This window comes from Heterocephalus glaber, unplaced genomic scaffold (genome assembly GCF_053883595.1).
Source record: "Heterocephalus glaber isolate CG9 unplaced genomic scaffold, H.glaber_assembly_v1.0 deba00001504, whole genome shotgun sequence".
NCBI lineage: Eukaryota > Metazoa > Chordata > Mammalia > Rodentia > Bathyergidae > Heterocephalus > Heterocephalus glaber.
In genome coordinates this window covers 25,584,099-25,601,935 of record NW_028258324.1, presented here as the reverse complement: position 1 = coordinate 25,601,935, position 17,837 = coordinate 25,584,099, and positions in this window count along the sequence as shown.

The following is a 17,837-nucleotide window of genomic DNA, read 5'->3' as shown; positions in this document are numbered from 1 at the left end:
TAAATTTTGTTAGTTTCATTTTATCTATGGTTTTCTTTACAATTAATGCCTTTATATCCTGTATTAATCAATGCTTACTAGAGACAGATGCAGAAGAGTGCAAGAGATCTGCCCCACGCTAGCAACCCAAAGAATCCAGCTGAGGGCCTGGAGCCCACGGCAAAGTCCAGGGCAAGTCTGCACGAGGAGGCCGAGCAACACGCGAGAGAAGACTGAAGGGTCTGGAAAAGTCCATGGCCCGCGCTGGAGGCTGCAGAGTCCGCGATGGAAGTCAAAGAATCTGCGCTGAGAACTAGGACTCGATGCCCACGGAAAAGGCGAAAACCAGAGCTCACAGCCCAAGTGTCTGTGCCAAAGGACTCTGAAAGGGAGGGTGAGGACCAGAGCTCCTCCTGGGAGAACAACAGCCATCTTTGGCGAAGACTGGAGTTCAGCGGTAGAGAAGAGCAGAAGCTTCCCTGAGGGAAATCAAAGTAAAATCCTCCCCTTCTGTTCTTTCATACTGTTCCCCAGAACCACACTAACTCAGCCCACTCAAGTTGACCATCAATTAATCAACCACCACAAATCCTTTCCACAAATCTTTGTCTATCCCAACATTCATGCATGTTTTCTTATAGAAACTTTGTAGCTGTATGTCTTTGTATATGGAGTAAAGTCGGTGTCCATGCCTTTTTAAACCTATGGATATCCACTAGATCCAGTTTTATTTCCCCATTGAATTGCATTGGTTTCTTTGTCAAAATTCATTTGTCATATATACGTGGGGCAATTTCTGGACTTTTGTTTTGGTCCATTGATAGGGTTGTCTAATTTTATATGACTACCATAATGTCTTGATTATTATACTTCGTAATAATTCTTTTTCTTTTTTCTTTTTTTTTTGTACCGGGTATCAAACTCAGGACCTTGCGCTTGCGAGACAGGCAGTGGCACCACTGAGCTAAATCCCCAGCCCACTTCATAATAATTCTTAAGATCAGAGATCATCTAAGTCTTCTAACTATTCTTTTTCTAAAATTGTTTTGGCTATTCTAAGTATTTTATATTTACATATATATTTTAGAATAAATTTGTCAAAAAATCTTACTGGAACTTTGATTGAGATTGCATTATATCTATGGATCAATTTGAAGAGAATGATATCATTACAGTATTGAGCATTGTATTAGTCAAAAACTGTGAAGAGTCTGAGATTTTATCCTATCTGCAAGGTGACAAGTTATCACAATATCATAGATATTGGTGGAAGATAAGAAACTTCCAGGTTAGAAATGAAGAGCTTTTATTCCTGGCAAGGCATGCAGAACAAACTTCATGTTTGTGTCAGTTATTTTACTCCCCGGTCCCATGGGTATGATGTGAAGGTGGGCCTCACGGGTCCTGTGTATATAGGTCTGTGTCACTGTTGTATACTGAGCTTTGGAAATTCCCAGTCTATGCAAAATCTACCCAACCTTTGCCTTAGAAGAGATACTAGCTTTATTATCTTGGATAACAAACAGATCTTTCCTTTTCCCTGGAGGGAGGCAGCATCTCTATCTTCCAATCTGCCTGTTATGAAAATATCCTTGAAAAGACAGTTCAGAATAAAATCTGTCCCAAGACAGAGAAACACAGGGACTCATGGTGAATAAGTTCTCAGCAGTACCTATTGACTGCTTTCTACACTTTCTTTAATGAACTTTTCCATGAATATGCTACTTGGTTGGTTACTCTGTATTTGAGTGACACAGGCTGGAACCAAATCCATTCAATTTGTCTAATGTGGCATTTAACTAAGGTTAATATCAATAGGACTTCAAATGATATGATGAGGGTAATCTGCAAAGCTCAACCATGCCTCCTCAGGGACCTAAAAAGTGGAACAAATTGCATGAACAATCAGTATCTGCCTTAGAAAGAGGCAGGCAACTTCTTCCTTAAATTTTAGCATTGACCGATTTCTCTTTAGGTAATAATTTGGGTAAAAGAGGATCTATTAACTATTTCATGAACTCCACAATAGCCTGTTAGGAGGTAGTCTAGGGCAATTCTGTCATCTACAATAACCTTGGGCACTGCTTTGGGACTGACTGTAATGTGTCTTTCAGGGATAAGGTGTTGTTTATTGCGTTTTGTGTGTATGTCCTAGGCTCCAATTCATGATTGCATTTAATTGTTATGTCTCTTTAGTCTCCTTTAATCTGGACTATAGCTTCAACTTTTATCTTTACTAATGACATTTTCAAAAAGCATAAGTCAGTTATTATGTTCAGTGTCCTTCAGTTTGGTCCTTCTTCATGTTTCTCATGATTCCATTGACAAATTAAAAAGTTAAATTCCAGTTGCATAACTTCATCAATACAACTAGTAAGATGTTCAAAATTTAAGGAGATTCATTGACTTTGAAAGCCTGCCTCTTTCGCATGTATTATTATGTCCTTCTCTGCCTCTCTGCTATTATAATGCTTTGCCATTATCTCTGCATATTGTTTGTTTATTTTTGTACTCTGGATGAATATTTGTGGATCTTTTCCTTTCACTAGGATTGCAAGCTTTGTGAGAGATCAAACTGTATCTTATTCATTTTAATTTGTTTCGTAGCAGGTGCAGGGTTCTTTGTTTAAATGAAGGAATGAAGAAATAATGACAATCTGATATTTTCACAAAAATTGCAAGTTATTTTGGCATTGCCAAGTAACCACATTATAGAGAGGTTAGTAAGACAGATATTGCTTCCTTAGGAAGGTCACATTTTGTTCTTCTCTTGGATTATTTATGAAAACTTTCTAGAATTTCTTTTTGGTTTTATGACTACATAAAAAATCATATCAAAAGAAAGTTATAAACTTACCTGAAGTCATAAAACCACTTCCTAACCATTACTATATTCCTAGAATTGTCAGTTTCCTTGGAGGGGTTCTTCTTAGCATCTCTTCTATATTTAGAATTAATATCAGGTGATGTCCACACAGGATGTGTTTAGATTACCAGACCTATCTTACACTATGATCTGGGCCCCATATATGTGGAAAATCTTCATTTTCTCATTATTCATGGACTGAGATTTACTCTAAATTGTTGTGCTAATCCTTCCATATTGTGACCTCATGACTCATTGTTCTTTTTTTTTTCCCCTTCCACTTTGCCTTTACTTTGGGATTTAGTTTTTTGTAAATGTCTTCCTAGCCTCAACCTTTGTAGTCCATCAATCCTGATTTGGGTTCTTTCATCACTTACTTTCTTAAATTGCCCTAAATTCTATCTTGGTTACATCTAAAAATTAAACTAAAGTAGCAAATGAAAGTGGAAACTTGTTATTCATATAGGTAACATTTGGCAATAATGCTAGCTTCACAGGCTCAGTAAACAATGTTTGTTAAGCCTAGATCTCTGTTTTTGGTTAACTCTGACGTTAGGTACAGTTTTGCATCTGAATTACCCATTTGGAAAGACAGTTTATTCTTCCCCAAAGTTCTAGCCCAAATCTCCAGATTTGGACTAACTTATGACATCTACCTATCTATCCTTGAACCAATTCATGTGGTCAGAATGATGGGATGAGATGAGTGGTCAAGTCTTACTTCGGTATAAGCCCCACACAAAATATTTAATGCAACTGCTACAGCTGCTGTGCTATCCTTTCTAGGACAGATCTTGAGAGTCTTTACTTTTGTTTGTCACCAGCTCCCAAATCAAAGTCAAGGCCACAGGTCAATGCCTTTGCTCGGAAAGTAAGTATCTGGCTTTCAACTTTATAGAGGGAAGGGTTACTATTTCCTATGGGTCTTTTGCTAGAAGATTCTCCAAATTTAGAGAAGATCTGGATGGTAAAAAGAAGAATAAAAAAAATCTGCAAAAGAAGGACACAATCATTTGTGGATGACTTGTGGTGCTATATTTGGAAATATAAACATTCTAGAGAATTCTTAATTGATGTCTTGTGAATCCAAGTGGAGGTCAATTAGATTTTTAATTAGTAATTAAAATTTATTTTTGTTAGGTGTAAAAATTTTCCTTAAAATTTGAAATTTCTGCCTTCTGTCTCATGTTTATATTTTTAAATTCTTTGCGCGCGTGTGCATGTGTGCATGCGCGCGTGCAGCTTTGGTGATTAGTAACACAAGGAATACTTTTGTATCTGTGTTTTGTGAAACAGTATGAGGTTTTGGAGATTCTTCAAATTGATTCATGGTTTTATAGCTAATCATGTGTGGGGTCCTAATTTCTGGAAGAGCATTTCCTTTTTCTTGTTGCATGTTATTAAGTAGAAAGGGATTCTAAGGTTAAATATGTTTGTGTTAAACTGAAACAAGAATGCTCCTTTAGAGTAGGGCTTCTTGGGGTATTTAATATCGATTGTCAATTATTAAAAGAAGACTCTAGCTTATAGCATTTCCCAAACATATCTCACAGTAGAGGCTCGAGCTGGGCAAATCCAGCTAAAATTAGAAGACTTGGGACCATTCTTACTATTCCAATGTGTTTGGCTGGAATATTTTCTTCAAAATCATTACTTAGGATCAGTGATTTTGGAAACATATTTAGAGAAGTTCTAGACTGAGCTCATTACTGGAATTACATTATCTTAAAGGTTTGAGCCTGTGCACCTCTGGTCTGTTTTGTTTAACATCAAAGAATTGATTTTGATTTAGATGTTAATGTCATTGGGCTAAGTAGTATGGGAGATTCAGAAATGAAATGGGTTTGATTTTTGCTTGTTAGGTCTGCTGTTCCAGGTATGCAGTGTGAAGGGAGGAGTTTCCTTGACATTCTTCTCCTTAGTTTGCAGGTGTGTCCATCCGGTGGTCTGTGGGTTGGACATACTCAGGTTTCCTGGGCCACACTGAGTGGAGAGGAATGGTCTTGGGCTGCATATAAATTATTTAATATAGTTAATCAATGCAAGTAATAAAACTTCCTTTATTTTAAAATATTTTTATTGTAACACAGGCATGTTCAATCAGTAGGCCTTAGGTTAAACAATCCTGCTTTAGAGTATGGGTCTAACAATTGAGTCTAATAGTAATTGTGGGTAATGTATTCTTTCAGGTTGAGTGTTACCTGGAACTAATGGACGAGAAATAACTAAAAGGCCCTTTCACCCAGGGTCTTCTAAGGGACTGGATGATAACCAGGGAAGAGGGATAAATCAGAAAATGTGAAATTTTTGTTAAAGATGATAAGCCAGTTGTAATTACTTGGAGAAATTCAGATACTTTGTGCCTGTATTTTTGTCTGTTGAGTACTGAAAAACATTTTTACAAAAAGTTATTTCCTTAGAAACCCTGTACCATCATTATCTGGTAGCATTCAAAACACATTACCCCCAAAATAGGATGGTAGGATACCAGAATATCTGCCTTAAAATATACCTCATTAATATAAGGATTATTTTGAGAAACAGCAGAGATAGGAGAAGCTCTGAAAACAGTAAAATTTACTGTTTTGTAAGAGAAAGTTACTTTCCCAAAGGAAATCTCCATTTGTAAGGCTGATTGCTTCTGTCTGTTCCAGAAGAAGGATGATCCTAACTACAACGCTAGCAACTCTTATTAACAGAGAGGGCATAGACTTAAGTCTGCATAATACATCTTACCCTTTGTAGTGTTTTCCTGCATTTTATCTTAACTGGGTCTCCCCAACAGCCCTCTTTGTTTGTTTCAGCAAATGATGGTCTTTAAGCTATCTTTCAGAGATTTACTCTTGAGTTTTAATCATTTTATCTGGGTATGTCTCATGTATATGTGAGGAATACCAATCAATAGACTTCTACTTGTTTTTCTCTGACTAATGTCTTTTGTTGTGAAGATTTGTTCCCACTAAAAACTCCAAAAGGACGGAGAATTATTTTTCTTCCCCTACATCATATTCTATTATCAATTCCTTGACTATGAAAAGAGAAAATTATTGCTTCAATTTTGATATTTAAAATGCAATAGAATTTTATGTGTTAGGGAAGGGAAGTTCCTAAATGAGGAGTTATTTCAGAAAAGAGTTAGCTATTGTTTTTGTTAGCATCTAACCAAAATAATTATCTGTTCAGACAATTCAAAGAAAATTCTACTTAAAACATTTTTTATTAGTATATGTTTTCAATACATAATAGTTACATTCATCTTGGGGAATTGGTACATTATTAACACATCTTGATCATTTTTGCTCTTCACCATCTCCTCCCATCCTATCCCTCTCTCCTTTCCTAGATTCCCTTTCCATATCCACAGAATCTACCTCACTGCTTAACAACCTTTTCTGACCTGATGATCCAGTTGTTTGTGAGTCAGCCAGAATTTTCTTAAAACTTGATGGATCTAATTGACTGATGACTCAATCTGCTGCTATTGCTCCGGGGAGGGCAAAAACTACTTGCAAATGTTACACAGGTGCACCTCTGGCCTATTAACTTCATGTATTTATATTTAATATTCAAACAAACTGCCTTTTTATGGAAATGAAGAGGGAGGCTAGTAAACATTTTCTTGGCTGGTTTTCTCTCTGGTATCTACTAATGTTGGTATATGTATTTTTTAAACATGATCATCATTGGTAATGGGCAGAGTCTGCATATCTCTGGTGGAAATCTTATTTGTTACTGAGTTGCAGGCCAGTAGTTTTGAAAGCTGGATGTAAACACTATTTCATCCCATAAATCTTGCTACCTGAGTCATCAATTTGATGTTCCTTATTGAAACAAGGAAAACATCTTTAACCATGCAAACATTTGGAAACTGCAAGAGTATCACTATTTGGAATTTGGGAGATAATTAAAATGGACAAGTTATGATTGATTAACACATGAAGAATGGACTAGTAAAAGGCTGTTGGTTCTCGTCTATCCTTATATCAACACTCCATCAACAGGAATTAAGAAAATAGCATAACAAGTCTCCAGCTCCTTGCTGAGGGCAATTAATCAGAACAGAACAGTGGGGAGGTGAATTGGAATGGTACCAAATAAATCAACCTGTTTGAGTTTCTACATTTATCTTTGTTGATTCTCATATGGTTTAATATTTTGATTTTTGACTTGTTTATTAAGTGATATATTTTAGTGAAAAATTCCCAAATATTTTGAATTATTAAATAATAATTTACATTTATTTCCATATTAACATCTTTATTGGAAACAAATTGTAAGATTTTTATTTTAATATTTAAAATATGAAAAATATCTGTTTTATTCTAGTTTGTAAATAATAGGTAATTATTTTTATTCATAGAATGATATAATAAAACATGAAAGCTCCTTAAATCCTTTTGAGGAAAATGCAGGGTTTTAATAAATGTTAATAACACAATGTTATAATGGATAGGACATAAAATCATAAAATCAACTTAATATTTTTTTTGTTTTTTGGTCCAGTACTGGGAATTGAACTCAGGACCTTGTGCTTGCAAGGCAGGCATAGTGCCACTGAGCTAAATCCCCAGCCCTATAAAATTAACTTAAATATTGATATTTTCTGATAACCTGTGTACTGTTTACCTGATATGAATCTTCAAAAAGGTCTGTGCTCCAGTTCAGTTGCAATTTATTTGTAACATTAGTTGGGAAAGGTAACCCCCAGGTACATAGACAATGCAACTGATGCTGTCACTTGGCAATCTTGTTCTAACTACCAGATTGATTTTTTTTTCTGTTTTCAGATTCTAAGTCACTGAGACTCTCATGTTTCTTTCTACTAACTTGTCATGGGCTAGTTTTATAGGCTAAACTTATGATGACCTCATGGCTTAACACTAGAGAGAAATAGATTGCCATTATATTCTGTAGTCATTTGGAAAGGTTGACATTTGAGTGCTCCAAGAGATAGTTAGTACAATAGATATGAGGTCTTGGATTTTCACCATTTAGAAGTAAAATATTTTGGGACTGGGGATTTAGCTCAGGGTTCTATCACCTGTCTCTCAAGTGCAAGGTCCCGAGTTCAAGTCCCAGTACCAAAAAAATAAAAAGAAGTAAAACATTTTAATGTTGGGCTGTTTTATAAGATATGCAAATGTTGGAAGACTAGTTATTACATTTTTAAGCAATAAAATCTATTGAAAGAACTCAGAAATAGATTGCTAAATTGACACTTTGTTTGAGATTTCCAAGATGATTCAAGAATCTTGTTCAATTTCCTTTTACCTCAGAGTTTTGGTTTTTTTTGGGTCCTGGGGATTGAATTTGGGTCCTTGCACTTTCGGGGCAGATGGCAGAACCACTGACCTAAATCCCCGGCCCAGAGTTCTGTTTTTATAGGCAAGGATAGCTATGCTCTCTTCACAATTAATGACTTAATTTTGCAGCACTGTGTCCTCCTCCCTAACATTGATCTGACTCAGAGGCAAGTCTCTTAAATATGGTATCAGCAGGAATTATTTTGACAGCTGCCAGAAGCAGTAAAAAAAGACTGAAGAAGTTTGCATTTTAGAATGTGGTGGTCCAGAATATTGGTCTGATACTAATTAGATACATATTAATGGGCAAAGATGCAGTGTCTATGAGAAGAACCCACAAGGAAAAGTGATTATGACAATTAAAGAAAGCATCAGTATTCTCAGGGAGCATTGAGGGATAAGGCTGACAAAAAAACAAAAAACAAAACCAAAAATATCTGCTCGAGTTTCAATTTAGAACAACAAAATCAAAGTCACACAGTTCTCTCTGATGGTTTCTGGTATTGCTTTCTTGCTATGTGTAGTGATTCCAAACCACATGTAATGCCATCGCAGATACACGGAGTATTGACTGTGGATGGGCTATAGTTGTCATTCTCAGGATGGATGGCTAAGCATCAGAGTATGTGATAAACTTGCTAGAAGCATGGTCTTGTGTTTTCTAACAGTGATAGATAAACATTGAGTATCTGCATTTCAGAGTGGTAACACAAGGATAAATCAAATAGCAAATTAAATTTAGGTATGCCATCTGCTGCCTTTAGTTTATGAATTCCAGCCCACAGGACACTTACTGGGCATGAATGTATAAGCCGTTGTCTTTTATTGCTGGACTTAACTACAAACTTTGGACAAATGTTCATCCATGCTGTTGTCCTTCCTAGAAAGAGTAAATTTTAACAAAAGAGAATCTTTTTTAGTTGTTTTAGTTTTCTGTTTTAATAAAAATAAAACACAACAGAAGAAAAGCCAGCATGTACTCATTTCTCCAAGTGCAACATCTCAGCAGGCTTTAGGAACTCATCCACAAGGGGTAAATTGTTTAATGCATAATTGTAAGCAGAACTGTAACAAACCATATTAGACTTCCATGATTTTATTCTCTTCTTCTGGTAAAAGGTCATTACTTCTCCCTGGGCTCTTAATGGTTAAGCCTTTTATAACTTTTCCATTTCCAAGGATGTTCTTGATTTCTTCTGATGGTGACTCTTAATGCCATGTTTTCCACAAGTTTTTGAGGAATTTTTTCTCTTCATTTATTTTTAATTCACAAATAGCAGTATATGGTATACTATATGATAGTTTGATAGAGGCACATTATAGAATGGGTGGATCAAGCCATTTAACATATGCATCACATACTTATCATTTTTTTGTAGTGAGATCACTTAAAAGGTACTCTCAGCAACTTCCAAGTCTTTATTATATTGTTATTAGCTTAGTTATTTTCACTACACTGTACAATAAATTACCTGAACTTATTCCTGCTGTCTAACTGAACTTTTGTGTTCCTTGACCAACTTCTTTTATTAAATCAGGATAAACAGAAGAAATTTTCTTATTGTTTCAAAACTTATATTTTTAAAAAGTCCATTAAATTGAAGGAGCAACAGATATATTGTCATTGAACAGTTTAATGTAAATTATTTACAGATAAAGAATTATATTTTGGTGCTATCATTTGGGAGCAATTTTCTTTTAATATTGATGCCAATATTCAGTAACATTTTCTCAGACACAGTGATTACTAGGTCTAGCAGAGCTGCTTTTCAAGGACTTTTGTAGGTTTTTAACTAACACTATAAAATGACTTCTCTATTTCTGAGGCTAATAAAAGTCTTAATGATATGTACACCCAACAGATGGGACAGAGGGCTATTCTGGCAGTGGGCAGTTGAAATCAGCCCTTAGTTGTTTGTATAAAGCTCTCACTAAAGTCAATAAAAGGTAATTTTCACACATGATTTAGTTCAGAGTATAAAATGTTGGGAAGAGTAGCTGGTTTAAATCCAATGGGCATAAGGGTAGCAGTTTGTAAAAGTTGTGTTTGATGACAAATTTTAACTGACAGAATGATGGGTTGATGATTTAAAAAACTCTTTCTCTCTCTTTTCTCTCTCTAGTCTTCTTCCTTTTCCACTGTCTTACTCCAGTATTATACCTGCTTTTGATATTTCCTTTTAGTACTTTGTTTAATGAATATCACAAAAAACAAATATTCACAAGAATTACTACTGTGGTGTGGGAAAAATCATAAGGGGTACCAGGAAGATCTGGAATAAACTGTCCACTCAGGCCATGTAGGGTCAGGTAAATGGCTAAGATCACCTGAGTTGTAAGAGTGACTCCTACATCCTCCCTGGTTATAGTGAAGGAAAATTATGTTTATGATTATGAGGCTTTAATGGGTCTGAGAAATGGTCTGGAGACAGGTTCACAAGCGAAAATTATGAATAGAAGCTCTTAGTGATGTTTCGTGCACTTAAAAAATGAGTTGTCAGTGACTTACACATATTAATGGCTTACATGCATTTGAGGAATTAAACAAAAAAGAATCAGTGATGTTTTCTGACATGCATGTTTTTGTCTGATGCTAGTTAACTCTGAATATGGTTGATGTATGCATGGCAGGTTATACAGAATAGGTTCATACTCTGATGCTTTTTCTTTTTCAGCACTAAGAAATTAGTCCAGGGCCTTTCCACTGAGCTACATCACAAACCCTTAGCATTTTTATTTTCAGACAGATTTTTACCAAGGTTGGGGTCAAACTTTCTATCCCTCTGCCTCTATTTTTTAGAGTGCTGGGATTACAGGTGTGTGCCAGCTTGCCCATTTGGTTCTTTTATATTGTTAAAATAAAAATAAAGTTAGTGCAACTGTGTATATCAAGAATACATGAAAAATTAGAAATTAGATCATAATCAGAATTGTAAACATGTTTTAGACCTCTTCAAGCTTCTCAATCTTAGCACTGTTGACATTTTTCGTTGGATAATTTTTTGTTGTTGTGGGGCTTCCCCGTGCACTGTAGATAGGTTAGCAACATCCGTGGTCTCTAGCAGTAAGATGTAAATATCCCTACCCAAATCCTGCTTCCTCACTTCGAGTTTAATCACCAATAATGTCTTCAGACATTGTCAAATGTTCCTTTGAGGTTAAATCTTCCCTATTGAGAACCACTGGTCCACTGATATGATTATCTTGCTTCCAAGTAGCATTACTGCTTCCATGAACTTTAGTGAGACTATGGACATAGATGGAAAGGCAAATTAGGAAAAAAGGTACATGGTATATATTTAGCATAGATATTTTCTGCAACTCTGAAGGACTCCATTATTGTCCCTGAGAATACACTAAAGCTTAAATTACAAGACAATGTCAGAAACAATAAGGCACTTAAATGCCAGCACACAAACAATGCTTGGCACAATAGATTCTTCTCTGGAACTGTGCAGAGCAAAGAGGTTGGTAGCCTTAGAGGTGGTGACAGTTTTGTGAGGTGAAGTGGAGCAACTACACCCAGGGCAACAGAAGCCCTTGAAGCATGGCTGAGAAGTCAAGGCTGAGATGTGACTAGCTGGAAAGCAACAGCAGTTGGTCTACTAAAAGAAGGCAGCAATTACTGAGTGGGAGGCTTTTCTTGAATAGAGGTAACTTGATTTCTTTAAAGTTCCTTGGCATTTGTTCCCTCTGAACATCTGCAAGTGCTTCTAGTCTCTTAGGAAAATGGAGTTTCTTGCACAGTCCAGCTGAGCTTAGAAGCTGTGACCATAGTTAATGGTGCTGAATGCTGTCTTACTATTCCTCATCTCCCTTAAACTAAATTACCTTCACCCTTTCCAGGTAAAGATAAGCTGGGGCAGAGAAAATTAGGAGTTGTGCTGATTTCTATTTTCTCCATATTTTATTTATGGTACTATATCTCCAAAATGAAATGAAGATGAGAGCCATTTCTAACTAGTTCTGTGTCTTTGTGATCCAATTAAATGCTTTTTGACTAACGTTAATATTTTCCCATAGACCTTAGCATATTTTGGACTTTTCTACCTAAGACTGTTAGTAAATATCTGTGCAAAAATGAAACATTCTCCTTTGTTGATGCTTTTCCTTTCACCTTTAATGCATATTTTTTTAAAAAACAGTTTGTATAGAAGCATAAGGATCTCACGTGACTTGCTAATTTTTGAGTTACAGAATTCTTAAAAATGTGTAATTGTTCACTAAAAGGAGTATAGTTTCAAGACTGAAGTAAGTGGTGCACTTTTGTTTAAAAAGAGACTGTCTTTCAGTGAGTTTGAACGTGGAGAACAAGGTGAATTTCAGAGCCAAAGAGCTATGAATACTTGTGCAGGGAAACAGAATATGCCACTCCAAAATATGAAGGGTTGTTGAGGACAGTAAAGAAGATCAGATATAGGAAACTCTGAGACCTTCCTCTATTTTCCTAAAGGCAGGACATAGACTTACAAAGACAAAAGATACCTTGCTGTTTTTACTGGGGAGGACAAAGAGTAACCACAGAGAATAACTTTAGATCTTTCTTAGCCTGGTATCAGAGATGGTACCAGAGGGATAGACATTAGCAAGTTTTACTAATGAACTGTGACCTTGCCAGATATTACCTTTCCCCAAATTGTCACCCCTAGAGCCCCAAGTCCTTTTCCTTTGTCTTGTTACTCTCTAAAAATTTGTCATTCTTGGTTGAAGATGCTACATGAATGGGAATCCAAACCACTTCTTTGAAAACTACTCATTCCCAGTGTTTTTCCCATGTACATATGAAACGCATATACTTGTTTTCCTCCTGTTAATTTGCCTTTTGTAATGTCTGTTTCAGTTGTTCCAACTAAGAACCTGTGGGGTTATTTTCTTTCTTCTGTAGTTCTGGTGACTGGCAGGTGAGATTTTTCTGGAATGTTCTACATTTTCCACAGCCTGCAGATGGGGTCCTGAAAAAAAACTGGCAGAATCCAGCAAAAGGGTAAGAATATGACAATATATGTATATATATCTCCCAGATCTCTGTAATGCCCAGTTATGGTAAGAAAGTAAAAATTTCTCTGTCCCTGAATTTCCAAACTGAGATTAACAGGAGAAAAATAATTGTGAGAATTAATTTGAATTGTGACTCTTAATCTTGGGTACCATTCGTTGTTAACTATTTTCCTTCTATGACCAGAAATTGATTCCTGTTTATGTTCTGATAGCTTGTCTCTGTGACCAGTGAAAATATTCTCTCTGGTCTCTTCCTGCTGGTTAAGTGTTGGCTTGTGTCAGGCAGCCAACCTGACAGGGTGGAAACCTGACATAGAGTGCTCTGTGTCAGCTCTTATAGGAGTTTGCCTTAAGAGGTTCCAGTCCGTAGATGGCTTTTTTCAATTCAAGCTTCTTTGCTCTTGGTTAGTACTGGGAAAATTTGATACCAGTGCCTGGCATCACAGATCAGCAGGTATGTGACTGGAGTCATTCTCTGTTCTATGGAAGACCTACATAAACACTATCCCTGACCACTGGTGATGATAAAGATCTTTGCTTTTCTAGGCTGCCTCTGGGAATGAATGCTCAGACTATGAGGGCTGTATCCCTGTACCCTTTGGAGATGCCTAGTACATCTGTGGTTAATGTGTAAAGGGATTATTGGCTTTTGGCTGGAGTCACTTGTTGGGATACATTTCTTTCAAAAAGTTTGGCAATATTTTTCTTAAAGTCTTCTCTGTTCTATTTGATTTTGTTCTTCTGTGGGAACTTCTCCCATGGGAAACTCTTCAAACCTTTGTTGACTATATCCTCCACCTGGTCTGTCAACTTCCTTCCTTTCTTGTTGGCATGATTCCTTTTTTTTTTTTTTTTAAATTAAGGACGATGTAGAAATTTGCTCTGGAAAAATTTAGTCATCTTTTGGCAGAACTGGCTCTCCAAGGGGCCTTGTAGGACAGAGGCAGGTAGATATAGGTTTGCACACAGTACAATTTGCTGGAGGACTTAGGGACAGAAGCATCCTGAATCCTAAGTGGCATTAAGACCAATGGATCTCTGTGATTTGGGTCAGAAGAAGAGTCCTTATATTATGCTCAGGAAAAGAGTGATTTCATCCAAACCAGAATGTACCTGGTTTAGCTCAAGCTAAAATCAAAAATGCATGTTGCTGGTACTTAACAATGCCAGGGACTGATCATTGAGCTCTGAATATCACTGAAAAGGTTTTGTCTACTATAGCAGGCTGGAAAATTCTTTGGGGGAAAACAGACTACGATCACTCAGGACAAACTTGGAGGTTACAACTCAAGATGTCTGCGGTTGGGTCAGCTTGAATCCCTACAGGTGCTTGATTGGCACCTTTAAGAAACTGCAGATCTCCCCAAATTGGCTCCTGGAAGGTCTCTTCTTTCATGTTGCTTTTAATCCTCCTTCATCCTTCATTTGCTGCCTTCCATCTTTCATTTTGTTCCCTTTATACCCTTCATATGGCTCCTGCCTTCTCTGTCCCTCTACCTCTGCTAGACCTTTTTCATTCCTATTTCTGTCCCTCTGCACTTGAACATGGGACCCTGCTTTCATGGGATTCTGGGTCACTAAAAATAGCTACCCGATGCTGAAAAGGAAAAAGGTTAATTAGAAGTAGACCAGCACCTAAAATTATTTCACCTCTGATGGTAGGCAAATGTGACCCAGACTTCTTCATGGAGAAAAACTTGCATTCTTTTTTCTGTGCCTGTGTTAGTTTTGCATTGCTGTGACAAAATTCCTGACATATACTGCATAAAGGAGGAAAATTTTCTTTTACCCCACAGTTTCAAAGGTTTCAGACCATGGTCAGCTGGCTCCATTGTTTTTAGACCTGTACTGAGAAGCGTCACGGCAGATGGGTGTGGTGGAGGAAAGCTGCTCACCTCGTGGTAACCAGAAAACAGAGGGAGCAGGAAGAGAGGCTGAGAAGAAGGGACCAGGGACAAGATACACCCTTCAAAGACACACCTGGTGACCCATCTCATCCAATTAGGTGGCACCTCCCAACAAACCCACTGAACTATGAACTGGTCAGTGGATTAATCCCTTTGGAGAAGTTAGAGCCCTCATGACCATCCAGTTTCTCAATTCCCACCAGCTGGCAACCAAGCCTTCAATACAATGAGGTTTTAGGAAGATACTTTGGATTCCCAACTATAACATCACCTTTGAGATATAAATTTGAGAGACATAACCTTTTTTCCCATTAAGTTTATTGGTACATTTTAGGTATACAGTACAGTTACATTCATCATTGGGAACTTGAACCTTTACATGATGTACATGATCTTGGTTCTTATTTTTTCCCTATTCCCCTGCCCTCCCTTCGTCCCCTCCCCCCCTCCCTATTTACTAAGACTTTGTTTCCATTTTTCTCCTTTTCTCATATTTTTTCTTTTTTTTTCTTTCCTTTCCCCTACCCCCCCTTCCCCTGCTCCTTTAGACCTTTTCTTCCTATTTCACAATATCAATTATACATTTTGATCCTTATTCACACTTTTAGTTTTTCACACCAGAGAAACTATTCAGTATTTACCCATGTGTGTCCTATTTATTTCACTTAAGAGTATGGCCTCAATGTGCATCCACTTTGCTATAAATGTCTAGTTCCTTGTTCTTTATTGAGAGACATAACTTTTGAAATGAAAACTTCAGAGAGATGACTCATCAAAAGGGAAAACTTCAAAAGGCTATTTAGAAATTGGGCAAATGGAAAATCTTAAGTCTGTTCCACTAATATTGGTAGAAAGATTTGGCTATTTGAGTAGGTCACCCTGGCTTATTTCGTTTGCCAGAAATAATTTGGATTCAGCTCTTCTTTTATAAATTAGTGAGTTTTGTATTATAGTACCTGGCAGGTGGCTGAAGTTTTAAAAAGAGAGCTGTAAAATCTGCTTGTGTCTGTATGTTTATGTATGTATGTTATACATACAGGTTATTTTCCTATCTCTGGATGGTACTGTCAAAATTAATTTGTAAAAGAGCTCTAATTGGCTTAAAGAACAATTTGTACTTATGTAAATGAAATATTCCTAAAACTGCTTGAGGAGGTATAGGAATTCATTCAAATGCTTTTCAAGTTCATGTGATGTCTTAGTTACTTTCTCATTGCTGAGATTTTGTTATATTCCCAGCACTCACAACTTGAAAGAGAAAAGGTTTATTTTGGCTCACAGTTTGTAGAGGTTTCAGTCCATAGTCAAGTGGTTCCAAGGCAGGGTGGCATGACAGAGGGCATCGCAGAGGAGGCTTGCTCAAGGTATGGCAGTGAGGAGGCAAAAGAGAGATACAGGGCAGAAGGAGAGAGAGACTTTTCCAGATCACAACCCCAGTGGCCCACCTGCTCCCACAAGGCTTCACCTCCCAACACCACATTTAACCCGGTTGTCCAATCACCTCCTCAAAGCCCCACCTATGAAAGTGTGAGGCTTTGGGAGTGGGGACATCCAAGTATAAACCATCACATGTTACTTAGATAAACTTTTAGTAAGTAAAATTGGTTTAGGCCTATTAATTTTATAAAAACAAACGAACAAAACCTGTATTTTAACTTTTAGGTTCTTGCTATGGCGATGACAGCCTAACCTGCATGTGCTATAAAAATACTTCAGAGAAGCACTTGAGGTGATGGCTAGCTTTGTTTAACGGCTCATTAAATTTTCGTAAGTAATCTAAGCATAATTGCTAAAATCAAGTGAAAAGTTTATAAGTGGACATTTAAAGAATAATTATGGTTGATAATATAGCTACTTACAAACCGCTTCCCAAATCTCTGTTAACTAACACCTTTAGGTTTTGCTAAATTAAGCTAAAAAATAGATACTTATTGAATAGGTAGATCATTTCCAAATAAGATTAAATACTGAAACATTAATTAGTAAGCAAAGTCTACGCATTCTTGACATCATGTTTTTATATGGCATAGAGAAGTTAGACACATTTGGGTTTATCAGCAAGCATGTCTTGTGCCATATTGAAAAATTTTGTTATGAAGAAGTACATGCTTCTAGAAATTAAAGTTATTAAGAGTTAAGAATTCTGATTTATATATATATAATTAAAATTCCTAGAAATAACAAGGGAAACAACTCTATGCAAAGTATATGAGGAAAATAAAATATATTTTTAGTAAGGAAAGTTTTCAGGTATAAATAAAAATGTCTTTTTCCTAAAGGAAAAAGATAGCAATTAATTCTGTACTAAAGTAAAATAAAAAGTTGCTTTAAAATGAAAATATGGGACAAAAACTAAAGGGATATAGAAAATGTAGGGGTGGAGAGGGGTAGGGATAGAGGAATGAAGGTGAGAGAGAGGGGAAGAGGAAAAGGGGAGAAGGGACAGACAGAAAGGGAAAGATAGAGAATGAGGAGAGAGACAGAGAGAGAGAGAGAAAGAGAGAGAGCCTGGTGAGACAATATAAGTCTGATGTGCCTAAGCTGGCTACAATGAATGAATTTATTATATAAATTTGAAAATGAGCTTTAATATAAAAATGCATTAGAACAAAACTAGAATTTGAATTTCTTTCTGTTAAAAAAAGTTTTCTTGGTGATTTTGTTTGCTTTTGATAAAAGATAATGAAAGATTTTTACCTTTAGAATTATCTAACTAGAAAACAAGAGTTTTGTGTCTTGTGAAAAATTTCTTGAACTTCATGTTCTTATTTATCAGGTCTTTGA